Source organism: Lissotriton vulgaris, chromosome 5 (assembly GCF_964263255.1).
Source record: "Lissotriton vulgaris chromosome 5, aLisVul1.2, whole genome shotgun sequence".
Taxonomy (NCBI): Eukaryota; Metazoa; Chordata; class Amphibia; order Caudata; family Salamandridae; genus Lissotriton; species Lissotriton vulgaris.
In genome coordinates, this window is record NC_141693.1 from 1,447,742,014 (window position 1) to 1,447,764,629 (window position 22,616).

Genomic DNA, 22,616 nt, shown 5'->3' on the forward strand with positions numbered 1-22,616 from the left:
AGCAGAAGTCCAATGGATGCAAACCTTCTGAACTTTTTCGGGAAATTAACTGCATAGCCCAGTTAAGCTACTTCTGGTGTAGGAATGAGAGGTAAGTTAATCATGGCTCCTAAAGTAGTGTGCACCTGCTCCCAATATGTCTGTAGTTTAGGACACGTGCATGCAAGGTGTGCAAAATCTGCATACGGTGCAGCGCAATTCTGGCAAGTGTGTGGTCTGGACGGGTCCAGTTTGTGTGCTTTTGCGGGAGTGAAGTAAATACGACGTAGGAATTTGAAATAGAGAAGTTTATGCCTACTATTAAGAGAGACTCCGTTGGTTACCTCGCAGCATTTTGTCCATTGCTCATCCGTAATTGAGTGACCTAGATCGTTCTCCCGAGCTTTGCGGACCTTGTCATCGTTTACAGGCTTCAGGCTAGCACAAGCTTTGTATAGCTTAGAAATCAAATGGGTACCAGTATCATTTTCAATGACCAACGTAAGGGGCGGGAAGGAGTCCGGTTCCATGGGATAGTTAGGCAGAGTAGCGCGTAGAGCCGAACAAAGACAGTCTAGCACAAAACTGTCCTTAAAGGCGACCTCTAGGAAACGGGTGTCGTCTGATACCGAGAAGATGTGTCCCCCCGGATATAAATCTCCTATTTTGGTGAGATCAAATTTGGTTAAGGTGCGTTGAACCAGTTGTTCACCTGTTATAGACAGCCAAGGGGCGTTTGGAAGGGGCAGCGCAGAGGAGTATAATGCAGTGGTGCCCATGTACCGTTTAAGTTTATCCCATGCCCAGCTGGTGGTGGAGACTGTCTGTATGTGATTGGGGTCTCTGGGAATCCCCTTGGGAAGGACCGATGATAGCCGTCCGGTAGGACTAAATCTGCCTCAGGCGAAGAAATGGGATCCTCGCGTCCAGATGAAACCACGCATATGTGAAGCAGCTTTGGGCCACCAGATAGTCCAATTGTAGATCTGGGACGCCATATCCCCCCTGCCATATGGGAGGGTAAATGCAAAAACCACCGTTGATGGACAGAATGCAGAACAATGTCATACATTCACCCCAGTACAGAGATCTGGGAATAAATCCCTCGTTTTTTTGCATGCACACCACCCCAGTTCAGACATGGCCATATGCAAATCAGCCTTGACCCTGTGCCTCATGGGAACAGTCCAGCCCGAACTGCCAAGCCGAGTCTTTCCTGAACCGGACTCAAGCATCCTAGGACCGGTTTCTGGCTATCAGCCGTCTTCAGCCAGGATAGCTTGACTCCAGTGGTGTGGAGAGCATGGGACTCACGTCTGAGCATACCCATCCCACTCGGGGTGACAAATGCAAAAACCACAGTTGATGGACAGAATGCAGAACAATGCCATACATTCACCCCAGTACAGAGATCTGGGACTAAATCCATCGTTTTTATGGGAGGGTAAGCACCTGCCAGTGGACCCTTGCCCCTCTGCCTCCCATATCAACCTGATGAGGTTTGTGTGCAATGTTAAAAAAAAACCATTCGTTGGCGAATTGGGATATTGTTGAAAAGATATAAAAATTTAGGGAGCACTACCATCTTGAGTATCACTACTCGTCCGGCAATTGAAAGCGGTAAACGCAGCCACTGATCAACCTGTGCCTCTAACGCACAGAGTGATCGTCCATAATTCAAGCGGATGATCTGGGCAGTGTCCAAATGAATAAGGATTTCCAGATATTTCACTGAGTCCTTGCACCATTCCAATGGAAATTTGCAGTCTCATTGTTTGTACTGGGTGTTAGAGGAAAGATCACCGACTTGTGCCAGTTGATGCCTAATCCAGAGAAACGGCCAAATCTGAGGATTTCTCTAATGAGCGGCTCCAAATTTACTTGGGGGTCTCTCACATAAAGAATGGTGTCATCAGCATAGAGGGAAACCAACAGGGGGCCAGTGTTGAATTGCAAGCCTCTCTGCAAATGTCTTTCCTGGAAATGACGAATTAAGGGATCCATAGCCAAAATAAACAATAGGGGAGACAAGGTGCAGCCCTGTCTGGTGCCACTGGAAAAAGAAAAGGGTCGGGACAGTGTGCCGTTCAGGTGAAGCCTAGCCGTTGGCCGGCTGTATAACAAGACAGTGGTGGTGATAAAGCCCATGGGCATACCCATCCGACGCATCACTGAGATGAAGAAGGGCCATTCTAAGGAGTCAAAGGCCTTTTCAGCATCTAATAGAATTGCCGGGAACCTCTGGATTAATTGTGAAGTATAGAAAAGAGTGTTTGAAGATTTAAAGAGGTAGAGTGGTGCGGGCCGAAGCCCGATTGGGCCGGTGATATGATAAATTCCATTAACTGAGATAGACAGTTGGCAATGATCTTGGCCAAGATTTTGTAATCTAGGTTTAATAATGAATGGCATTAAGTGGAGTGGTGTGGCTCACTGGTTAGAGGCGGCAGACCCGGAAGCAGAGGACGGCCCGGGACCAGGGTTCAATCCCTGACGCGGCAGGGTTGTGAACCAGGGTCAGCGGACTCGATAATTCTCGCCTCAGTGCCTACTCTAACCAGGGACCACACTCGGCAACTCTGGGCATTAGCTTGCCTCATCTCCACAACGGCCCCTCACAAACGCCGGGGATGCCTGGTTTCACCTTGGAGACACCCAGGAGGGAACATCTCACAGGGAAAGTCAGGACGGGTTCCCCAGCGGTCTATGGCACCAGGACGCCTCCAGGTAGCAGTGCGCTTTACAAGACACAAACATTTACAATTGCAACATTCTGACTTTGCCACATTTAATGTCATTTTTTAAATCTAGGGGGGCACCTATGGAATATGAGGGTACCCATGCCAAAATGCTGGCCCTACCACAAAGGAAGGTATTTTAAAAATATGGGGGAACCCATCCAATATTTAGAACAAATGGGGTTGACTCCCAAAGGGATATTGGGTTTCATTGGCTTGGCACACAATGGAAGGATTTGAATATTTAATAAGTGCCCATTTGGTGCCTATGTCATGGGCTTTAACAATTTACTATTTTTCCCTATTCTTTTATATTTTTCTTAGGGGAGAAACCCCTAATAGAGGACAGGCTTACTATTGTTGCTCGTTCACTACTATTCAGGGCAAGTATTATGCCCCAGAACTTTCAAAGTTCAAGCCAGCACCATAATATAGACAGTATCTAAAATAGACATGTGTCTGTATTAGTATGCTGTTACACTATTTGAAGTTATTATGGAACTTCAGCAACGTCAGTTGTTATGATGTTATGGTCATGTGATTTGCCTTCATGGAAAAAATGAGGGTCAAATGGTATATGATGCCACTTTCGCCACCCCTGACATTTTGGTGAATCGATGCCCATGTTGTTGTTCAGATTAACCACATAGTGGTGGGTTCATAGGACATGTTGATACTGTACGTCCCTTCAGAGTCCATTGTTAGCAGTATCCGTTCTCTTATACTGTTCGACCAGGCTTCCCTTTCTTCTCAGCGCACTTCTCCTTTGTACTGTTTTGTGCTCAGTACAACTTTAGTTCATACTGAGAATAATTCATCAATTTTGTAAAGCATTGCACGTTTTTAACATGTATTGTCCAATGTACTTCAAATATGAAAATAATATTCATCTTGCTGACCAAGCTTTATTCAGTTAATTTCAAAGACAAAGAACCTGGATTTAATGTTAAGAGTATGACAGGGTGGTTTCAGGATGGTTTACAAAGGTACCTTTCACTTGAACTTGCTATGCATGCAACAAAACACATTCTGAAGAATCTACTGGATTCCTGTAAAAACGGAAAACTGATTGGAAAAATAGGCAGAGCTTGCAGTTATAGGTACTGCGTACTAGGTTCTCAAATGAAAGATCCCCTTCGATGCCTCTTCTACATATAATAACATAAAGTAGCGAAATGCAGTGTAACGCATTATCCCATACAGCTTGAGCTAGTGACTGAGTTCCTATACGTTGGTGGACAGATGTGCTGATGCAGGGGCAGTGTAAGTTTCTATTAACCCTTGTGTGGAGTAGCGCTCTAGTGTTTCCCCGTCATGTGATGACGGGGAATGCTGGGAGCGCAATCACGCGGTCGCGATCGAGAGCCAGCTGCTCTACCGGATGGTAGAGTCCACGCCGCTCTCCTCACAATAAAGGAATATCTTAAACCTCAACGAGTGTCTGCCTGGTCTGTTCCCTTGCGCCTCACTATTAATTAGCGATGAGGCTGAGGGGCGGACACTCTTCTTCAGTCCCGAGGTGCGGCGTGCACACGCGCTGGGATGCCAGGACCTGCGGGGAGAGCGCGACAGGTAGCTGCAATTACTGGGCAACACGGCACGGAGCGCCAAACCTCACTACGAGCACCAGGTGAGCCTGCAGGGCAGCCGGGCAGCCCCGCCCACGTCACCACGAGCGCTGCTTTGCACCTAGAGAGTAGCCCCATCATGGAAGGTGCAGAGGCACGGAAACACAGAGGCCGGAAGCTGGTGCACACTCCTACAGGGCGGAGAGGGGCCAGCCAGAACTCTGCTGGGCATTCAGTGATAAGCAAGTTCTAAAGGTAGAGTGGGAGACCACCATTAATGTGAGGCATACAGGAGGAGCCCAGAAAAGTGCAGCCCAGCCAGCCACGCCAAAGGCAGCATAGACCCTCCAGCCAGTCACGCCCAAGGCAGTAAGGACCCTGAGGCGCCGCGCCAAGCAACCACACAGGGTGGCCAGCAGTGAAGCTCAGCACATGGGCCCCACAGGCACCTGGAGGTACACCAACGGGACACAGTGGGTGTAGCTGCAACCACACTAGGCGCCCCACACCCCAGCGCTCCAAGATAACCAGACAGCCATAGGACACCTGAACCTCGCGCACCAAGGACAAGGCCACGTAGGCGAGGACCTCACATCCCAAACAGGAGTGACTAGCCAGCACGAGCAAAGCGCACCAGCGAGCCCCCCACCCAGGACGGACAAAGCACCACTGAAGAGGTAAGCTGCCATGTGTGCTCAAACTTTCTCCCTCACGAGCCCAGTTCTCTTTGAGACACTTTGAGAAGGTCTGCAGAAGGAAGCCCCGGAAAACGTCAATAAAGTACGTGATGCAGGACTCGGAAACAGAAGGAGGGGGCGAAGATGATGATGACAGTGTGCTGTGCATAGATGACCAAGTCTTGGGTATAGACTGCTCCTGGACACGTAAGCCGTTGTGGGAACTTTCCATAGGGGGGATGCAAGTATCAATGGACGCCGACTCAGGATCACCATACACTATAATACAACGCAGCATTTAGGACCGAGACTTCGCACAAGTCATAGGCAAGCTCCTTCTCCCACCGGACATCCATCCAGTCACCTTCACAGGAGAACCTATCCCAATGGTGGGAATTCCGTCCGCTACGGTTTGATTTCAAAGGCCACACGGCAGAAGGGAAGCTATACGTGGCAGAGAAGGGATCCTCGGTATTAGGATGGGTGAACCAGGGAGAATTAGGGATCCAACTAAACCCTGGAGGCATGACGCAAGTACTGATGACAGGTCCTCCACGAACTTATGAAGCCAACACGTGGAAATCAGATTTTCCAGCAGTCTTCGGAGGCACCATCGGCAAACTGGCGAAGTTTACCCACAAGATATGCCTCAAACATTCCCTTTAATTGCAGAGATGCAGTGCAGCAAGAATTGCAACGATTGGAAGATAATGGGGTGATCGAGCCCATTGAAAGCGCAGAATGGCTGGCGCCACTGGTCGTAGCCATGAAGCCCAACGGATAGGTTCGCCTGTGCATAGACTTTCGGGAACTCAACTAAAATATCATAATAGATAAGTTCCCGTTGCCTAGGATAAATGAGATGTTGGCCCAAACGAAAGACATCAAATGGTTCTCCACCATAGACTTGACCTCAGCATACCACCAGATAGCGCTACACCCTACGTGCAAGAAACTCACCTCATTTATCACGCCATTTGGGTGCTACCAGTTCCGGCGGATGCCATTCGGACTGGCATCCGCTGCAGCGGTGTTCCAGAAGTTGATGCATAAACTTTTCAAAGGAATGGAAGGGTGCAGCATTTCCAGGACGACATACTGATCATGGGGAGAACCAAAGCAGACCACGATACCAAGCTCACCACAGTGCTGCGCATTCTGGCGCAAAACGGTCTCACTGCAGAATGGGACAAGTGCAAATTTGGGGTAACCTCAGTAACGTACCTGGGCCACGAAATAAGTGATAAGGGAGTCACTCCAAAACAGGCTAGCGTAAAGGCAATCAAGGACGCTCCTACACCCTGAAGCAAGGACAACGTCTGTTCCTTCCTAGGAATGGCAGAATTTTATAGCAAGTTTATTCCTCACTTTGCCACCAAACGCACAGTATGCGTCAGCTACTAAAGGAGAAGACAGCCTTTGCGTGGTCGGAGGCATCTCAGGAAGAATTTCTACGAATCAAAGAAGACATCTCCAAAGTTGTGCCTCTACACGGATTGGACCAAAGGGCATTTTCAGTTCTCACCACAGACTCGAGCGACAGAGGATTGGGGGCAGTCCTCAGGCAGAAGTCTGCAGAAGGCGAAATGACAACGGTCAGCTTTGCGTCTCGAGCCCTGCCCCAAACGAAGAAAAGTTCAGCGTGGTAGAGAAAGAGATGCTGGCGATGATCTGGGCAATGGAAATATTCCGCCAATTCCTTTGGGGATCCAAATTCCTGCTCAGAACGAACCACAAGCCGTTAGTTAAGGTGCACACATCCAGTGGTCACGCAAGTGCCACACTTGGCATAGCGAAAATGACACTAAGGTTGCTGGACTACGTGTATGATGTCGAATACATCCCAGGGGCCAAGAATAAAGTTGCTGACTAACTCAGCAGAGCAGCTGCCAAGGAAGACACACCCAAACCAACGGAAGAAGACGACTACACCATAGCTTTTGCGGAGAACCAGGAAGCAGTCATAAGTGCACAAGAGTGGAGCACAGCATATGACAACGACGGGAAACATCACTTACAACGCAAGCATTACAACGCACTACCATTACATCTCAACCATTACAACGCAAACCATTACAACGCATTGCGCTGGGGGGCGCTCTAGGATAGGGAATATATTTAATTTACTATCCAACACCTTCCCTACTATCCACGGGGACTGGAGTTGGAATAGTAAATTAAATAATTCACTATCCAGCGCCTAAAAGCACTATGCGTTGTAATGGTATGCGATGTAAAAACTGCGTTGTAACAGCAGGCGTTGTAATAGCCTGCGTTGTAACGTCATAGATCCGACAACGACGCCTGCCTCACATCAGTGAAACAATTTATAGTCACAGGGAGGCCAGAGAAGAAGCACCTAGATGCCGAACATCGGAAATTCTACGAAGTCAGAGAAGAGTTATAAGTAGGGGACAAAGAAATATTCCTACTATGTGGAGACAAGGTAGTCCCTCCGGACCAATTGGTAAAACGCTTACTCACGATTCTGCACGAGGGACATTTGAGCATAGTGAAAACTAAGCAGAGAGTCAAGCAAGCTTACTGGTGACCCGCACTAGACAGCCAGGTGGAGAGGCATGTCAGAGAATGCATGCAATGCAGCAACGCGGGCAAGCCACAGACCACACTGCGACCTCCTTTAGGGAAGTTCACCAATCCAGTCAACCCATGGGACGAATTGACAGTGGACATCTTGGGACACATCCTAGACGCGCAGAGTGTACCCAAGTATGCCATCGTGCTTGTAGACTGATATTCCAAGTGGCAGGAAATTGATATATGTGAAACAGCAGATACAGACACCATACTTGCATTCCTCACCACCACATTTCTGAGAGAAGGTATTCCAAGAGCCATAACATGTGACAATGGACCCCAATTAACGGCAGATAAATGGAACGCATTCATGGAACGGAATAGAATATGGACAAAACACACACCGGTTTATCACCTGGCCGGGAACGGCCTAGCGCAAATATTTAACAGAGTCATCATGGGGTCAGTACAAGCGGCCATCAACGCAGGGAAGAATTGGGAGACGGAACTCAAATGTACAGAATAGGCTTACCGTATCACTCTAACCAAGACAGGATACAGCCCATATAAGATATTGAGGGGCCGTGACCCTTTTACTAGAGACAATGTGGCGTGGAAACAACGGGTAATGCAGAGCAAATGGTCGCCTGCGGTAGTGCGCAGCAACCTAAAAAAAGCGCAAAAGATCTACACAGACCACTACAACAGGCGGCACAACATCAAAGAAACGTCACTGGAAAGAGGGGAATGGGTCAGAATGAAGCTTGCTCAGTTGAGGAGGAAAGGTGACAGCAAGTTTAGGACGCCCCTGCAAGTTCTAGAAATATAAAGTAGATCTGCCCTATTGAGTGATGGAAAGATATGGTCCAAAGACAGAATGTCCAGGTGCAACAAAGTGTTGAAGCGGGCCAAGACGGGAGCAACGCAACCAGAAAGGAAAGATTAATGGAATCTGGATGAGGAGGAACATATGGCAGACACAGGAGCACCAAGTGACAGCTCCACGTGCACCAATGCAGAAGAGGCCATCACCACCGGAACACAGAAAAATCTAGAAGACACAGGACGGCAGGTACAGCGAGAGAACCAAGAAGCAGGAAGCTCGGACATGGGGTGGCAAACACCAGAGGCACCTAATGATGCCCCATCCAGTGGAAGCAGAGACGTTGGCACACGCACCCCAGTGAAACACACCCGCCCTGGCAGAGCTGTAGTACAACCCAAAAGGTATTGTGAGTACGACATGAAAGTATAACTATCTATCATTGTTAACTCCATTACCAGGACACTATGTTGTGTTTGAATTGTATTGTTGTTAAAGCGGGGAGATATGTAGAGTAGCGCTCTAGTGTTTCCCCATCACGTGATGATGGGGAATGCTGGGAGTGCAATCGCGTTGTCGTGATAGAGAGCCAGCCGCACTACCTGATGGTAGAGTCCCCTGCGCTCTCCTCGCAATAAAGGAATATCTTAAACCTCAACGAGTGTCTCCCTGGACTGTCCCCTTGCGCCTCACTATACCTAGTGTGGTTGTTTTTTAGCTGAGCCTAGAGCTGGCACATTAGTAGAATGGCATCGTTTTTTGTTTAGATACCAAATTAGGTGCTTTGCCCAGCTCACGTGGGATACTCAAATCCTTCTGCATTCTGAACAGTATTGTGCTTGGGCCCAAGTCCCAGGTTGTTATGTTATCATGTTTCCCTTTACCGGTATTCATTCTGTGTTGCCTTCCCAAAGGCCATGTCAATACTTTTCCACTTTCTAAGTGGCAATGTCTTTTGATTCACAAGTCACATTTGTTTCTGCTACATAACCAACTTTGAATGTCTGGAAGTTCATTGTCAAGCCTTGTGTAGTAGACTGGATGTGCGATTTAATTATGATTTCAAAATAGGGGAGTATCAGCACCGTGAAAACAATTGGATGCAGTATATGAAAATGTATGGGTTAACACTAATGAGTTCTATGGCTCATTTGGATCCTTGTACGTAACCTTGACTTAAGCTATGTATTGTTATTGTATATCTAGTATTGTAATTCTTAAAGGTGTAAGGTATTTGTCTTCTTTATTTAGATCCCTTCTCTTCCTTGTACCTTTTCTCTAAAAGAAGACATTGAGTTATTTTTTAGCAAGGCATGTTGATATACTGCATGTTCTATATATATCAATGCTCTGCTTTATTATTTTGGGCCGTTTCTCTTCCCCTAATTTTCTTTCAAAATATTTTCTTAGAATCATAAAGTGTGACCTTTGCACACTGCAATCAGACATCATTGTCCTCTCTTGTCTCATTTTCTTATCAATTACCTCAATGGTCATTTGTGAGTATTTGGAGAATGGTAGCTCAGAAATTAAATGCTTTATTTCTACCTCTATAATTGCCCACATTTTGTATGGCTGCCTTGGTTCACCCAATCTGATCTAAGATATAAGAGTAGGAGCAGAGAATGCCTTACACGTAAAGTCACAGTTTTCAAAGTTTGCTGTAGCTGCCTAAAAGCTTTCACCAATGATACTCAAGGCACTCCTGGTGGATTACAAAATATACAAAACTCAACCCCTTACCACTTAATTAACATCATATATTCATTAAAAATAAAACGTGTCCCACAGAGGAGCAGTTGATTAATTTTATTATCCAATGATGAAAACACTTTGTATCTCTTTTTTAAATAGATATACAGATAATTTATCACATACAATCAGTTCGACATATACAATATTGTTTATGATTCATATCAAATAAAGGAGCCACCCTCTATTCGGGAGGAAACCATAATTGTGGTACATGTCTCCACAAAAAAACGAAAAAGAAAAATAACATATGCTTAAAACTAAACAAAATAACAAGGACTCACAATATTACAATTAGCTCAAACACAGAACACCATTACAGTTAACACAACATATTTCAAATATACAATACGCAACTAACATGAATGCGCCTAGGCGCGTTTCGGAAATGCCATACACCATCCATCATCAGGGAGCTGTCTTCAAATGGTGCTATGAATTCATAGAGACATTCTGTCTAACATGTAGATATGATTGTATTCAAGTACATTTACGGGCTCCATAAAATATATACAAAACACTTTATAAAAGATATTCAGATTACCAGGTGCTAAAAAAAATCAACGAGGTTCCATAGGTGTATTTGGGATACAAAATCGCGTATCATGCCACTCAAGGTCAAATTTTGTCTGGAAGAGCACAGTAGATTTACTGTTTTTAGCCAGGTCCGCAATAGGGTTTTTAGATTAAAAACGTAATATAGATTGAATGTTCAACTCAGTGTTCAAAAGCAATATCCCAAACGGTCTAACGGAAACAGGGTCTGGATTCCAAAATGTCAAGTTTAGTAAAGGGTCAACTGGAACACAAACGTATACTATTAACCTAACAAACAGATGCTGCTGTCAGAAAGTCCTCTATGGTGTACCCAAATAGCCTCCTCAATAAGATAACGACAAAGAGATAAGCGAAAATTCCTTCACATAGTACGAGACCGCCAGCGTGCTCATATGCGGTTTACACGGGTCGATGTCTCCCGGCACTCCGGGTTGATTACCACTTTGAAGACAAACTCCAGTTGTATATTTCTTGAAAACTGTAAAGCTAAGACATCGCATGGGGTAGGCGTATTTGTACGTTCTCCCAACACCTCATCTATTATTTACCTGAAAATGTGTCTTCTCCTTCTCATCAAAATCTTCACTGCTGCAGCCAACAACCGCAAGTAACTTACTATTTTCAATTTGAGCCTGTAAAGCTGAAGTGTGATTGTGAATAAAGCCTTTCCTCCATTTGTCAAGAGGATGTAGATGACAAAGTAAAAGCTAATTCAACTTAAGGGTAACCACTTCTTTAATGGATTGAGTATAGCTGATGGCCCCTCCAGAAAGGAGGATGCAACTCCTCATGAGCACTTTCATTCCTCTCTTGCATTTGGTAGGTTATCTGGACAATAAGTCATTCTTGCATTTGTTGCGGTGCTGATAATGCCGCTCTATTCCCCCCTTTGGGTGCTTTACGATAGGGGTCTGTGTGTGAATGGAAGCTTTGGATGATGAACTATACATAATTGAATTTGAGGTTATATGTTCATGCAAAATTTCACACACAGGTTACTTGCCCTTGATACAGACCTCCCTATGTTGAAAATGCACTTTCCAGACCTTACATTGAGAGCCTGCGCTTGATTAGACCTTTAGCCCACCATAGAGAATCATAACTAATCAAAGTGCCAACTGTAGCCACAGATAGGAATGTAACTTATAGAATCTACATCTGCTATTTATTTTTAGGTGGAGATAGAACTTGCCAATACAGAAAAATGACCCGATTTTATGTTTTTTCTGGAGTTTTATGTTTAGGTAAGGGGCAGTAAAATTGGAGATCCCATGGATACATCATGGGGTGTCCACTGGGAATGTTGGGAACACCAAAAAAGCTGGAACTTTTGCCTTAATTAGCAAACATTTCGCACCTGTGCGTTGTACCTATGGACATAAAAGTGCATCTGAAAATCCAACATTACAAAATAATTTGTGAGAAAAAATGCATTTATTCAGCTGGAAAGTCTTGCACCCCTGGTAGACTTTTCCATGTATGCCGCTCTAGGAAAAGAGAGAAAAACCGGAGATGAACGAGCAGAAAAGGGACTGATGGTGTGGAAGCATGTTGTAAACCTTACTAGCAACTCCAACAACGTCTGACCATTATGGCATTTACAGATATTTACACGTAGGTTTCCTACCTGGAATCAAAAAAAGTTGATCTGTGTTTGCTTGGTGATAAATGGTACAGATCACGCCCAATGCAATTGGGTCTTTTTAGAGAATATTTTTTGCATGTGTTGTGGGTCTAATCTTATTCTGTAGGTCGTCCTTCTCCAATATTTCGCCTGGAGAAGGAAATTCCGAAATAAGACGGTTAATGGTCAGAAAACGCTTTTTACGAATAAGGCAACCATTTCATGTTTCAGGGTGGCCAGGTCTGCATAGCATGAGAAAGTAATGCTACATGCAATGAAATTGCGGCTGGAATTGAGGGATCAGCCCTGGTCTGGCTTTCCTCCTTCCTGAGGGACCGCACCCAGGCGGTCCGGCTAGGAGACTTCACGACCACCTCACTCCCCGTCACCTGTGGTGTTCCCCAGGGCTCCTCTCTTTCCCCCTTACTGTTCAACCTTTATATCTTTCCTCTCATTTTTGCACTTCAGCAGCTGGAGGTCACCGTGTATAATTATGCGGATGACCTCCAGCTCATCTTCGACCTATCCTCCTCTCCCCTCTCTGTCTCTAACTTCCAGTCCACTATGATATTCATCAGGGACTGGATGAACCACAACCATCTTAAGTTGAACCCGGATAAAACCGAGTTGGTTCTCACCGGTGGTTCCTCCAGTCCCTGGAACTCTCTCTTCTGGCCCTCCTCCCTTGGTCCCGCCCCCACTCCTTCCACCACGGTCAAAACACTGGGTGTCAAAATGAACAATCAGCTCACCCTCCATTCACAAATCAGCTCTGTAGTCTCCTCCTGATTCCTCACCCTCCGAACCATCCGCATTGTCTCCCGCTTCTTTTCCCCCCAGGCACTCAAGTTGATCATGGCCGCACTGGTGATATCGCGGCTGGACTATGCCAATGCCCTTTACAAAGGCATCCCAGCATACAGCCTGCGGAGGCTCCAGTTGGTCCAGAACCAGGCGGCCCGGTTGGTCTATGGTCTCCCACGTTACCACCACTCTACACCCCTCCTCAGGGAGCTTCATTGGCTTCCTGTTCAGGAACGTTCCCTGTTTAAGACCGGCTACATGGTTTTCCAGGCCCGCCAAGGCACCTCCCCTGCCTTCATTTCCTCGCTAATAAATGAATATGTTCCCACCAGAGAGCTTCGCTCTTCTTCTAAGTCTCTCCTTCAAATCCCATGCTTCAAACGTAAAAAGTGGGGTGGGACCAACTTTTCTACCTTAGCTCCCACTTTTTGGAACTCCCTCCCCGACCACCTTCGTTCTGCCACTCATTATGGTTCGTTCCGCAAAGACCTGAAAACGTTCCTCTTCAAACAGGCCTTCTCCGTGTAACTTCCCCTTCTTGCTTTACGACAGGTTTATTCTGCCTCGGTTGCCGAACCACCCACTAGTGCCAAGAAACCGCACGGTGCACGTTGCGCTCTATAAATGTTTTAAAATTGGAAATTGAATAGGACATGGGTAGTTATGAACTGACTAGGACTCCTTCATTAACCCTAAAGCTTTTATATTTACAGCTAGTTTATAAAGCTAACCCATCAATTCAAAGCATTAAAAGGTGAAGTATGGGTGGGTGTATTTGGAAATAAATATTTATGAAATATTTATTTGAGACAAGGCTTGTGCTACAGACCCTTTCAACTTTTAAAGTGAAGAAGGTCAGTGGTGTTCATCCATTTCCAATGGACTGTTCTACACAGCAGCCAAAGTTTCAGCGTTGTGTTGCACCAGGAGTATGTGCATTCAGGAGCCATTTCTAGAACAATATGGTGCTGGCCCCCTCCTCTTTAGCACTGGTGCACCAACAGGCGATGTTTGGAGGAGAAGATTTAGCCTAACAGTCAGAACTGCCAACCTAGGATCATGGAAACCACCAGGTCTGAGTTTTAGCCTTTACTCAACATCCTGTGATTCTGGGCAAATTTCTAAATCTTCCCACGTATAAAAAAGTGTTATGCAAACTAGTGTTCTAAAGCCCTTGGGCCAAGTTCACGCTATATACATCTGCAAAAAAAACAGGCTGGCTAGGGCCACACACACACAAACACCTTTGCACAATAATGCATATGAATTATGTGTGTGACGTTTAGCGTAGGATTGCACTGAAAGGTTACCTTTCCAAAAATATTCTGAGAGAATGTTTTACTGTTCCCACAATGGATGAGTGATGTACAGGCAGCACATATGCAATATGTTGAAAAGCTGTTTTAGAAAGCGGTTTTAAAGTTACATAAACGGGGTACATACAGCTATGCCTCGGGGTGTTAAAAATGGGGTCACTGGGATCTAAATCTGTTGAAATACTTCTGAGATACTATATATCAGTGCAGTTTTCTTTTATTACTTACCACAGTATGAACGCATGTTCATATATAACGAAACCGTGTTACTGCAATGCTGAATTAAGCTTAGAAAGTCTATAAGCAAGCACTGGCAAAGCCAATTGTTCTCACTTTGCCAGTCCTTGTTTGCTGCTATTGGTTTTTCCAAAGTTTGTTAAATTTAGCTGCAGAGCTGCAGAAGAACCATAGAGAGATAAATTACAAATGATGTTTGAAGAAAAATCCCTAACATCAGCAGTGACAGGGGACTCAGCCAATCAAAAACTAGAGTGAAGCCTAAACGGCCGTAAGGCTGGAGCACGCAAAAACACGGCGAAAAGCCATCGAATCAGGAGCACCACAAATAAAATAAGCCCAGAAGATATCCAGTCATGAGTAGACATGAAGCCCACACTGTGAAGTATAGAAGTGTCCATTCCAAGGCTGTCTAGCACAGTCAGCTAGAGCTGTCCGAGGAGAGGGTTCATGCAGTAATATGACTTCCTCGCCTTTCATTCCACAGTACATTTAGAGGTGGTATTAAATTGATTAGTGTTGGGATGCAGGCAACTGAATTTCGTCCATGACTACTTTATCCCAGTTCCATTACTTGGGTAAAATATATGTTCAGAAAATTCACTTTCGATCCTTTTGCAACCACTGCCAAGGCAGGCCCCGGAGAACAGATGCAGAGGATTCAGGGATGAGGTCATCGGGGCGCATAAAGTTTCCTTTGGAACACAATAAGTGAGAGATCACTGAAACATGGCAGTGGGTTACTCCTTGCTGGTTATGAGCTTTTCCATCCCTTATGTCAGGGATTACGGTTTAATCACTTCTGCAGAGCATGAAGATAACATTTTCCAGCTGTGAAGGAAGTCTGTGCAACGCGAACCAGCAGTGCAATTGAAAATCTACTCTTTTAAGGGTTTACGTTTCTCCCATGCACAATAGATTTGGTGTTTGTAAACATAGATATTCATAATATAATATACTCATGTGAGCTATAGAAACTATAGGCTTCATTAACAAAGAAAGGCATAAAACTACACCTACATGCGAGTGCGAGTACAGTCACTTTTGGAATGAACAAACATTCCCAGGGAATGTGAATGAAGAGCTGTGCCAGGTGCAAGTCTCAATGCATATTCCTGGGAAGGTCATGTGACATTTCCAGTGGTGTCTTATTCCGTTTGGCAGCGTTCTGCATAGCAGAGAACTCTACACAGGGGGAATGGAATCCCCCATGCAAATGCACATCTTTTTGTGTTTATTTCTCCCCAGAGGAAAAACATTTTTCCCTGTGATGAAATACTTCCCCCAACATTCGGAGCAAATCTGGGGGTGATCCGGTCCCATTTCCACCCACAAAAGGATTTTTTTGAGCCTTTGGACAGACTAAGGGTCCGATGTAGGTGGCCCATTACCGGTCGGTAAACCCGGAATTCGGTAAATTTCTGGCTTACCGACCGGTATTGAGCCATTTCAGATGTAGGGGATGATTCGGTAAATACCGAATCGGTATTTACCGATTCTGTATTTACCAAGGGCCAGATGTAGGAGCCCTAATACCGGTCGGAAACGGCCGATTTCCCGTTTACGACCGGTATTAGGCTTTTCAGATGTAGGGGGCCTACCGAATCGGTAATTTTACCGATTCGATAAATATACCGATTTGGTAAAATACCAAATCGGTATATTTACCGAATCGGTAAATTCATATGTAGCTGACACTCCTAAGAGTGCCGCAGGCCCTTAAGAGTCGGTATTTTATCACACAATCCTATTGTGTGGTAAAATACCGAATTCAGGTGTGCATGCACATCTGTGCATGCACACCTGTGCCATGTGACACACAGACATGCCCTTAGGGCATGTATGTATGTCACACAAGCCTGTACTTGGGGTGCTAGAGGGTGTCAAAGTGACACCCCCTGCACCCTTGCAGGATTCGGTATTTACCGATTCGGTAAATACCGAATCGGTATTTCCCATTGATTCCTATGGGCTTCAAGGCCCATAGGAATCAATGGGCAATACCGATTCGGTATTTACCGAATCGGTAAATACCGAATCTTACAGATTCGGTATTCCTAAATTCGGAATTACCTAAATCTGCCCCTTCCCATTTACAGACTCTTAAATACCGATTCGGTAAAATTCGGTATTTAAGAGTCTGTAAATGGGAATTACCTACATCTAGCCCCAAATCAATATTTACATATTCGGTATTTACCGAATCAGTAAATGCCATGTAGGAAGCACTTTTAAGAGTGTTTATGTGCTCTAAGGATTCGTTATTTACCACCAACTATTAGTTGGTGGTAAATACCGAATACCTTTGAAAATGCAAATCTGTGTATTTTCAACAGTGCCATGTGGCAGACATACATGCCCATAGGGCATGTATGTGTGCCACATGTGCACACAAGCACTATTCAGGGGTGCAACAGGGTGTCAATGTGACACCCTCCCACTCTTTAATGTTTCCCTATTTTACCAAATCGATATTTACCGATTCGGTAATTCACATTCATTCCTATGGGCCTCCAGGCAAATAGGAATGAATGGGAATTACCGAATCAGTAAATACCGATTAGGTAAATACCGAATCGTACCGATTCGGTAATACTTACCAAATTTTTTTCTACATAGCATTTACCGATTCTAAAATACCGAATTGGTAACATTCGAATTCGGTCCTAGGGTGATGGTTTCCAGTCCAGGGAGGACCTGGCTTGGCAGTTAGGGCTGGACTGCTTCCATAAGGTAAGTAAAAATCAAGACTCTCTTTGAATTACCTAAAGGTTCTTAAATAGCCTCTAGTCTCATGCACACCGCAACATCCAGTTATACAAAGGAGACACAATCCTATCACATCAAATAATATAATTTTTTTTATTTAAAATAACAGACCCTATCCAACAATTATAATACACACAATGATGAACACCAAAGCTTTATAACAAAAATATATTTATTAAAAACATTTATCTTGTATATTTCTATTACTAGGACAATCCTATAATCCAATCAAGGTTACAATCATATATTTAAAAACCAAAATATCACATCTATTTTATCTGAGAGACACAAAACAGTGTAAACATATTATTCACATTGTAAATTGATTATTCCACAAGGAATCCATTTCATCAATCTGTTCAAATGTCCATAAATGAAATGAAATATTGGGCATAAACAAGTTCCTTGGATACAACCATATAATTTAAACAAAAGCGTTGACACGTTTTGGTGGTACTTGATAATTCACAACCACCTTCTTCAAGACACAAGTGATAGTCGTCTCTCTTATAATAAATGACAATAAAAACACCTAATATAAAGACAAAACATAAAAACATGTCATCATCTGATAGATAGATATATATAAATATATATATATATTTTGCTCAAAATTCCCGTCAGGGAAATGAAAACGCACTCTCTTGTCTCGTTTAGTTTACAGCGATTTATTCAACAACCAAAAACCCAACGCGTTTCGCTTCTTGCAAAGCTTGTATATATATATTTTTTTATAGCAAACATATTCAAAAAGAGTTTTTATATTTTATCAAAAAACACTTTCAATATGCATGTATATTTCATTTATCCAATAAGTCAGAGTGTTATACATAATTGTTCGAAGGCTCCACTAGTTCAGAAACAAATAAGGCATACGTCATAACTCACAAAGACTCACTTATGCCAGTTTAAAACCAGAGAAAGGCATACTAATTTCTACCCTTACATTCCCTATACATCCACACGCATATACTTATGTACTACATCATACCTACCTCATCCACTCATGTGGTGTGTTCTGTAGCTGTATAACTTTTTTATAAACAGCGGAACCACTCAATGCTCAACAAGGATTAATGGAAATCTGTTGAGAAGCAAAAAGGAATTATGATTATTATGATTATAGAGGCAACTACTCAGAGTTGAATAGATACCCATACTCTAGGGTCCCGGATTGTATCCAAAAGTGGACAACATACCTTCCTCACATCCCGTACATTTCTGCGAGGTATCTTAGTCTCAAATGACCAACAATGGTGTTGGGTGCCTATTTTTGATATATAAATGGCTCCAATCCCTATATAGCAAAAGATACAGGTATCATTGACCAACATACTTTCGTTATACTTCTGCTACTCCTAAGGTGGTTTCACATACGATTTTAAACTCACCGGAATAACGTATTCCCGAAGAATGACCCTTCCATGCTAATGATAAAACATGAAGAGGCACTCATGACTGTCCTTGTTCCTCCGTAATAAGGGTAATGCCTCTAACCGGGTAATAAAAAAGCGGTGATTAAACCTAAAATTTAATTAAGAAGCTCAATTTATTTAGTATTAGAGTAAGGGGGTCTAATTCTCTGAATATTTTATTATACAGGATCCTATGCTTGTATAAGACACCTTGTTCAATTAATAAATCTCACCCGTATCTTTATGTAACAGGTAACATATTACCGGAACAACCGACCATCTACATTGTTAAAAAAGGATCTTATGTCCTGTCAATAAGCAAGCTCATTATTACAAAAAGGGGGTATCCATCGTAAATGCGCGTCTCATAAAATCTCAAACAACCAATGCGACTCTGTGTATACACAAAGTTAAACAGTATAGTCATTAGAAGCGTCTACGCTCCGAGTGTGGGCGAAAATGGAGAGTGGAATATGTTAGGTTGAACTAATAGTAATATCCCAAACCTATATCAGTATTGTATGCAGTAAGTTTTAAGCCCTACCAAAGACACATGAATCCACTAATATTCTTGTATATATATTCTTCCATTTTATGTGTACTTCGACAAGGTAACATCGCTGGTTTATTACAAATGCCACCTTCTATACATTCTGGCGCTGCCTCACATATTTCAAAAAAATAATAAGACACCCAATGAATTAGGGACAACAATATTTCACAGATAGGTGAGATAAAAACATATGCTCCAATAGAAAATAATGTAAAATGGGATACATTATAAAGACCCATGCTGCTGGTTAAAACATTAAGAAGCAAACTCTGTTCTACCTAATTAACTACTTGGAGTAGCTAGGTCATAAAGGAGTGACCTGAATGTGACAATGGCACGGCCGGTACGTGTCCCCCATCACACTCTGGTCCTCACTTCATGCGCATAGCCCACTCCTCTACCAAAAACTCAATTATAAAAGGACTATTAAAGATCTGGATCTATGTTTCTATACGTCTCATCCAATCTTCCTTGGTGTTTAAGCCTCCTCTAATGGTATCTAAGATGGAAATGTACCACTGTTCGCAGTTCTTTCTCTTTGTTGTCAGATCACTTCCTCTTATGCTGCCCTCAAAGCGTTCTATAATGAACCATTTAAAATCAATACAGGTATGACCCTTCTCATTAAAGTGGTCCACTAGAGGGGCATTTATTTTTTTGTTTTTGATAACTGACCTGTGTTCCAAGAGGTGAACCCGGCTTTCTTGTGCCGTCTCGCTAACGTAACCTAACTTGCACGGGCCTATTATTAGGAACACCACGTTTTTGGTCCTGCAATTATTTAATGTCCTAGAAGTTAGAGTGTATCTGTTAAGAGTATATTCTTTCCCTGTAATGCATTGATCACACATGAGGCAACTACTGCACTTGTAGTTGCCTACAGCCAAACTACCTGTGACTGTGCGTTGATTCAGTTTAGGCCCTTCTCTGTAGGTGTGTACCAAATCTCTCCTCAAATTGTTGTTTCTCTTAAAAGCAAACAGAGGTTTTTCAAGTGTCGTCAGCTGGTTATCATTAAGAACACTCCAGGTGGAATTGATAACATTTTGAATTTTATTACTATTACTTGAGTATTGACTGACGAAAATTAACTTTTGGACCTTACTCTTATCATTTTTCTTCTCTATTTTGTGGGGGAGCATATTGTCTCGATTATAAAATCTGGCTTGTTTAAACAAATTTGAAATAATTTTTTTAGGTTATCCCCTATCATTCGATTGTGACTTTAGATTCTCTGAATGTCTGTAGAAATCTTCCAAGAATGAACAGTTCCTACGCAAGCGTAGGAACTGTCCAAACGGGATATTGTCCTTTTGGGCCCTCGTATGAAAACGAGAGTATTGTAACTAAGTATTGTTGTCAGTTAGTTTACAAAAAAGTACTACTTCTAGTCTCCTATTTACATTCTTAATGCTTAAGTCTAAATAATTTACTCTATTCTTATTATATTCCGCCGTAAACTTAAGGTTCACATCGCCAAGGTTCAGCCAGTCTAAAAATTCATTCAAAAGTTCCCTTGTTCCTTCCCATATGAAGAAAATGTCATCTATGAATCTGCTCCATATAGTCACATTTTCAAAAAATGAAGCAGATTCACTGAAGACATGTATATCTTCAAATTGTCCAACATACAGGCAGGCCAGACTGTGGGCACAAGTGGCCCCCATACTAGTCGCCTTGCACTGCAGAAAAAGTTAATCTCTGAAAAGAAACAAATTATGTATCAGCACAAGATTGGTACATGATATAATAAACTCAGAATTGGCCTCTCTGCATTTAGCAGGCCCCAGGATGTTTATGATGGCATTAATAGTTGCATCCTGGGGTATGTTCGTATATAGGGCCTCGATGTCAAGTGTGACCAAAATTTAAGTTTTAGGATTAAAGCTACATCCTTCTATGGTACTTATTATATGGGCTGAGTATTTGGTATAAGATTTTTGCCGTTGAACTAAAGGTTTTGAAAAAGCATCCACATACTTACTCAAAGGTTCAAGGGGTGAGTTAATGCAACTAACAATTGGTCTGAGCGGGGGATTTCTAACATTTTTATGTACCTTAAGGAGTCCGTAAATGGCAGGGATGATTGCTCTCTCATTAAATTAGAATCTGTATTCTTTATCGGAATCCCATGAGTCACAGGGTCAAGACTGATTTGCATATGGCTGGGTTCAAACTGGAATGGCATGGTGAGCAAAAAACGATGGATCTAGGCCCAGATCTCTGTACTGGGGTGAATGCATGACATTGTTCTGCATTATGTCCATCATCTGTTGTTTTTGCACATGTCACCCCGAGAGGGACGGGTATGCCCAGGTGTGGGTTCCGTGCTCTCCATGCCACTGGAATCAAGCTATCCTGGTTAAAGAGTGGTGAAACCCCGAAACCGGTCCTAGAATGCTTGTTTCCAGTCAAGGGAGGACCTGGCTTGGCAGTTCGGGCTGGACTGTTCCCATGAGGCACAGGGTCAAGACTGATTTGCATATGGCTGGGTTCAAACTGGAATGGCATGGTGAGCAAAAAAACGATGGATTTAGGCCCAGATCTCTGTACTGGGGTGAATGTATGACATTGTTCTGCATTCTGACCATCAAATGTTGCTTTTGCTTTCTTTAGTTACTGGCAGGTAGTAAGCAAGGTAAATCAAGCCATAAACATATTTTTATGTCCAAAGTTACCTTTGTGAAAAAGTCCCCTGTGCATTTATCTATCAACGTGAGACATTTCGTTGGAATTCATTAGCGCCACACTATAATGTTAAAGCCCTGATGACGTTACTGGCGGGGTGCACACGCCGCACCCCTGGTTAACAGTATTGTGCACTAAAACGATGCCAGTCCCCTTCAATTAAAAGTGAAACCCCGCAGAACTGTCCGGACTCAGTTGCACCAGGCAGGAAATACACAGAGAATTCCCAGTTCCATGGAGTTTAGTGCTCCCACTTAACACCTGACCGTATCAGGCTGTTCTGGCCCTGGGAAGCAATCGATGCTCCACTAGGCCAGGGCCCCAGCCCGGGAAATACTGCATTTGTGGCCAAAATCCTCAAGTGATTTTGCTGGCCGGATATTCCTGCTAGTAAAATCATAAATCCAGGTGCAGGAACAATGCACCAGACGTGATCAGCCGGAATTGCAAGCTGCACATGGATACAGCTCTGGTTGATTCGGAAATGAGACCTGCATGTAAAATGTACGCATTAAAATAATTTTTCCAGGTAATTGAAAAAGCAGCAGCCCTTCCTCTTCTCTCTAAGATAACTCAT

The 22,616-nt window shown here is 43.6% G+C and overlaps 1 protein-coding gene across 2 annotated transcripts in view; it reads left to right on the forward strand.

Annotated features, from left to right (window-relative positions):
- Window positions 1-22,616, forward strand: part of LOC147712722 (uncharacterized) — a 254,238-nt gene that overhangs the window by 34,779 nt on the left and 196,843 nt on the right. The gene's annotated exons all lie outside the window — the stretch shown is intronic.